This window comes from Argentina silus (genome assembly GCF_951799395.1).
Source record: "Argentina silus genome assembly, chromosome: 21".
Taxonomy (NCBI): Eukaryota; Metazoa; Chordata; class Actinopteri; order Argentiniformes; family Argentinidae; genus Argentina; species Argentina silus.
This window is the reverse complement of record NC_139675.1, coordinates 315,158-321,495: the sequence shown is the minus strand read 5'-3', so window position 1 is coordinate 321,495 and position 6,338 is coordinate 315,158. Positions and strand designations below refer to the sequence as shown.

The 6,338-nt window shown below is 39.3% G+C and overlaps 1 long non-coding RNA gene across 1 annotated transcript; it reads left to right on the top strand.

Annotated features, from left to right (window-relative positions):
• The first annotated feature begins 1,727 nt into the window (after positions 1-1,727).
• LOC310821094 lies at positions 1,728-5,821 on the top strand. Its single transcript, XR_014554854.1, has 3 exons — positions 1,728-1,804; positions 4,041-4,133; positions 5,691-5,821. It is a non-coding gene; the product is annotated as an uncharacterized lncRNA (long non-coding RNA).
• Positions 5,822-6,338: the final 517 nt, after the last annotated feature.

Below are 6,338 nucleotides of genomic sequence, written 5' to 3'. Positions count from 1 at the left end.
GTCAAACTCATTCCATGGAGGGCTGAGTGTCAGCAGGTTTTTGATTGAATTGATGAATTAAGATCACTAGTTAGTATGGAATGGTATGGTCTTAATTGAAAGGAAAAAACAAAAACCTGCTGACACTCTGCCCTCCATGGAATGAGTTTGACACCTGTGACATAAGTCCTTGTCACTTGGTGCAGATCTTTTCTTCTCTGCAATTATGGTACAAATGCCAACCGACCTGAAAGTTGGAAGTAACTTTACAATATGTCAAGAAAGTATACTGCTAAAATAGTGAGCAAACATGAGTCAAACAAGCTCTGGAATATCTCAAAGGGTTAATGTGTGTCAGCAAAGTGCAGGCCAGTAAAATGATGTCTTACCAAGGATATTAAACTCTGAATATCGGAGAGAAAAAAATACAAAAGCCATGAAGGTTTCAAGATGGCACCATGAGCATGCAGGGACCATTTTGTAAAGGCTAAGGCGGCCATCTTGGTTTAGCCTCATGGCATATGCATGGTCTTTGTCATAATTCTGCACTCCTATTTCTGTGTACTGCCATCCATGGATGTAAAACCATTACAAAGGATTAAGCCTTTTTTAAGTCTTCTTCTTCTTCTTCTTCTTCAAGCCTTGAGGATCCATTCTGAGGAGAGCAGAAGAGCACACTTCAGGATAAAGGGTACAGATTTGGGACGCAAAATTGTTTTACTTGCCTGCCAAAAAAGGAAAATCATGGCTAAAGTGAGTGATTTCCATATCAAATCATTTCAGGGTAAATGTCAGGTTACATACTTTACTTGTTCATAATTAATTTGCTCAAAAAGCAGCAAGAACTGTAGTTCGTTCCAAGGTTTTCAAAAACAATTATTTCTTACTATAACTTGTTTGTTGAAGGAAATGCTAAAGCTTGTCACAGATCTTCTCCTCAAAGTTACTGTAACTTTTGAATATGTCAAGAAAGTATATTGCTAAAATAGTATGTAAACATGAGTCAAACAAACTTTGGAATATCTCAAAGGGTAAATGTGTGTGTTTCAGCAAATTTCAGGTCAATAAAATGTTGTATTAATGAGTATACAAAGCTTTGAATATGGGAGAGAAAAAATACATACGCCATTTTGTCAAGGCTAAGGCGGCCATCTTGGTTTAGCATCACGGCATGTGCATCATCTTCATCCTAACTCTGCACTCTTTATTTCTGCCACCCTTGGATGTAAAACCAAAGGATTGAGCCTTTTTTGAAGTCTTCAGGATCCAGGCTGAGGAAAGCAGAAGTGCACACTTCAGGAAAAAGGGTACAAATTTGGGACAATTGTTTTATTTGCATGCCAAAAAGGGAAAACCATGGCGACAGTGACTGATATCCATATCAAATTATTTCTGTGTAAATATAAGGTGACATACTTCATTTGTTCATAATTAAATTGATAAAAAAGCAGCAAGTAGTGGCATTCATTCCTAGGCTCTTGTTTTTTTAACTGGCTGTAATGATGACCAATTTGTTAGCAGCCAACCGTGTCTTGTGAATGTTGCAGCATTCATGTTTGTAGTTGGATGTTACTATATTTGTTGAGTTACTTTGTATCTAGCTTTGTAAAATTGTCAGTGACTACTCAGATAAGTTAGCGAACAGGTCATTATTCCATCTTGCAAAATACAACACTGCTATGCTAGCTCAAACAGGATAACTTTTGCTACATGTGCTTACCTTTGTTTTCTGTCTCGCTGCATTTTAGCCCAGCTTTCTAAATGGCCAGTCTCATCTGTACCTGCCGTGAGCTGACAATGTGCACTGCTACTGCTGGCTAAAATGGTAGGAATGTAAAAAGGAAACACATTATATGGTTTGTTAATTGATTGAGTTTTACTTACCCAGAGCACCCATCCTATTGTAGTAGGACATGCAGGTCCGGGTGACTAGCACAACCTTCTGAATCACACCAGTTGAAAACTGAGCATTTGCGGAAGGTTAGCAGGGCTAGCGTTTTACATTGAGTCCTGGAACATGTCAGAAACCACATGTAACATGTTTGGGTGATGCCAATTTGATCTGGTGAAGCCAACATTCTTAACAATTTAGATTCTCACCTTAGTGGGCCTTTAAAATATCTCAACGGCAAACAAATGAATTGCATGTTTCAAATGTGCACAAGAGGTAAAATAGTGTGACAGAATATAAATGATGGCTAAAACCTCAACTGCAGAACTAAAAACACTTACTGGATGCATTCGGCACAAAAGAGATAGAAAAACACCTCAAACATAGTTACTGCTGGAGCTAAAATGCACATGCTTTCAGCAAGAAGTCCATCAGCAAATGATTTGTTGGGGGTGTGTCCCAGTCCTTTTATCAGTCTAACGCTGAACAATATTCAAAAACAAGTTCCAAACCAAGCTTTGAACCGGTGACCTCCTACAGATGAGGCAGAGTTCTTTGCACAGAGCCACCAGTGCTTTTGTATTTCGTAAGCTTCTTTTTGTAGCTTTGACATTGAGGTTTGCTGTAACATGTTGAAAAGCAAGTCCTAAAACAAGCCTTGAACCGGCAACCTCTTACAGATGAGGCAGAGTTCTTTGCACAGAGCCACCACTGCTTTTGTATTTGGCAAGCTTCTTTTTGTAACTTTGACATTGAGGTTTGCTGTAACATGTTGAAAAGCAAGTCCCAAAACAAGCCTTGAACCGGCAACCTCTTACAGATGAGGCAGAGTTCTTTGCACAGAGCCACCAGTGCTTTCATATTTGGCAAGCTTCTTTTTGTAGCTTTGACATTGAGGTTTGCTGTAACATGTTGAAAAGCAAGTCCCAAAACAAGCCTTGAACCGGCAACCTCTTACAGATGAGGCAGAGTTCTTTGCACAGAGCCACCAGTGCTTTCGTATTTGGCAAGCTTCTTTTTGTAGCTTTGACATTGAGGTTTGCTGTAACATGTTGAAAAGCAAGTCCTAAAACAAGCCTTGAACCAGCAACCTCTTACAGATGAGGCAGAGTTCTTTGCACAGAGCCACCACTGCTTTCATATTTGGCAAGCTTCTTTTTGTAGTTTTGACATTGAGGTTTGCTGTAACATGTTGAAAAGCAAGTCCTAAAACAAGCCTTGAACCAGCAACCTCTTACAGATGAAGCAGAGTTCTTTGCACAGAGCCACCACTGCTTTTGTATATGGCAAGCTTCTTTTTGTAACTTTGACATTGAGGTTTGGTATAACATGTTGAAAAGCAAGTCCCAAAACAAGCCTTGAACCGGTGACCTCTTATAGATGAGGCATAGTTCTTTTCAGAGCCACAACTCCTTCACACTTGACATGCTTGGTTTTGTATGTTTGACATTCAGGTTTGTTGAAACATATTCAAAATTGGGTTCTAAATCAAGCCTTGAACCAGTGATTTCTTATAGATGAGACCCAGTTCTTTGCACAGAGCCACCAGTGCTTTCACATTTGGCAGGCTTCTTTTTGTAACTTTGACATTAAGGTTTGCTGTAACATGTTGAAAAGCAATATAGTCACACTCATTTCAAACTCAACCTTCTGTCTGCGAATCAAAGATCCTACTGAAGAGCCACAGCTACTACATGTTGATGGTGCTTCTCTATGTTTTAGATGTTGCAACTTGATTAGTTAAAGGAAGAGACAAGGCTTCATGAGAGGGAGTGTGGGTGGGTGTGTTTATGGACACTAGAGGGTAGTTAAGAGGCTGCGGCTGTCAGTCAGGAGAGAGGACATGAGGCAGGATCCAGTTGGTGTTTTTTTTAAAACTGGGAGTGGTCAAGACCAGGGTGGAGTTGACCTTTGGGTGTGGTTTGAGATATCCTTCACATTTTTCAACAGAAGAGCTGTGGGAGTTGTCTAGGGCATGGTTCTACATATCATCCACACTCAGCAACACTACAGTTTTTGGATTATTTGATAATCTCACTCAAGAGGTTCCCAGTTCAGAATGAGTCTGCTTTAGATTTAAAACACAGTTGTTGAGGTTCGGCTTTGTGGGGAATAAGGATCTAATAACAAGTCACAATTGTCTCTGAATGTTAAACATCTCTACCTATAGGATGACACTCCTGTAGATGACTTCCTTCTGCCTGGCCAGTATTGTCTGAACCCAGCCAATGGATTTGACTTCTTGACAATCAAGACATGACTGGTGAGTAAGTGATAATCATTTGTTTCATTATCAGGTGTGTTTGCTATCCTCCATTGCCCCAGACCTATCCAGATGAATCCAATCTACTGCAACAATCACCGGGATAGAAACAGTTAGCAGATCTAGCTCTAACATTGAGTCTATGGTAAACCAAAAGCTGGAATCAGAGGCAGGTAAGCAGTCAATGGTTTTTATCTAACTCCCAGGCCAAATCCCTGTAGCCAGAATGACAGGTAAAAAGGGGGGCAAGTCATGTAAACTGAAATCTGAAACACAAACAAAACCAATTATTTCTTACTATAACTTGTTTATTTGAAGTAAATGCTAAAGCTAAGTCCTTGTCACAGATCTTCTCAAAGTTACTGTAACTTTAGAATATGTCAAGAAAGTATATTGCTAAAATAGTAGGTAAACATGACTCAAAACAATCTCTGGAATATCTCAAAGGGTTAATGTGTGTGTGTCAGCAAATTTCAGGTCAGTAAAATGATGTATTACTGAGTATATGAAGCTTTGAATACGGGAGAGAAAAAATACAGACGCCATTTTGTCAAGGCTAAGGCGGCCATCTTGGTTTAGCATCATCAGTTTGAACAGTATAAGTAGTATATGTATTAACAGTAACATTATAAGCAGAGTAAATAAGCAGATTAAATATGGAATGCAGTATGAACAGTATAAACAGATATGTACAGATATGTGCAGTGTATTAACAGTAGCATTATAAGATAAGTAAAAAATAAGGGTATGTGTATAACAGTATAGACAGATATGTACAGAAGAGCAGTAGTATATAGTATAAGAGCAGTGTGTATAAGTGAAGATACAGGATGTACAGTTTATAGGCATGCTGTAGGGTAAGAGTAGTACAATTGTCCGGCGGGGGTGTAGGGGTTAGTTGGTAGGTTGTCACCTAGGTGCAGAGTTGGAGTTCAGTAGGGTGACAGCCGCAGGGAAGAAGCTTCCTCTGAACCTGCTGGTTTGGGTACGGAGTTAGGTTGCTGTGGAGTTAGATTCCTGCCTTGTCTTGAAGGTTGAGTGGCTGTGATGTGCTGTTGAGTGATACAGTCTGTGCCTACTTCAGTAATCATCCCTGAGTAAGATTACACAGTCAAACCTTAGTATTTCTTATATTCTTAGTACCTTCCAGTGTTAGTAAGCCGTCATTACCATGAGGCCCAAGCAGATATGTTGACCCGGAGTGACCCGGAGTCAAAATAGTGAGCAAACATGAGTCAAACAAGCTCTGGAATATCTCAAAGGGTTAATGTGTGTCAGCAAAGTGCAGGCCAGTAAAATGATGTCTTACCAAGGATATTAAACTCTGAATATCGGAGAGAAAATACAGAAGCCATTAAGGTTTTAAGATGGCATCATGAGCATGCAGGGAACATTTTGTAAAGGCTAAGGCGGCCATCTTGGTTTAGCCTCATGGCATATGCATGGTCTTTGTCATAATACTAATAATACCTATTTCTGTGTACTGCCATCCATGGATGTAAAAACCATTACAAAGGATTAAGCTTTTTTTAAGCCTTCTTCTTCTTCTTCTTTAAGCCTTGAGGATCCATTCTGAGGAGAGCAGAAGAGCACACTTCAGGATAAAGGGTACAGATTTGGGACGCAAAATTGTTTTACTTGCCTGCCAAAAAAGGAAAATCATGGCTAAAGTGAGTGATTTCCATATCAAATCATTTCTGGGTAAATGTCAGGTTACATACTTTACTTGTTGATAATTAAATTGTTCAAAAAGCAGCAAGAACTGTAGTTCGTTCCTAGGTTTTTTAGCTGGCTATAATGTTAAACAATTTGTTGCCTACAGTTAATTTACGCAGCATTTCTGTTTGCAGTTGGATGCCTTCACATTTGTAGAGTTGCTTTGTAGCTAATTTTGTAAAATTGTCAGCAACTATTCGATAAGTTAGCGAACAGGTTATTTTTCTATCTTGCAAAATACAACAGTGCTATGCTAGCTCACACAACAAGAGAACTTTAGCTACATTTGCTTACCTTTGTATTCAGTCTTGCTGCATTTTACCCCAGTATTCTAAATGGCCAGTTTCATCATGTTTCAGCTGTTATCTGTACCTGCCAGGAACTGACCATGTGTGCACTACTAGTGCTGGCTAAAATGGGAAGAATGTAAAATGTTAACAAATGATTAGTTTATTTGAATGAGTTTTACTACCTTGAGCATGCATCCTA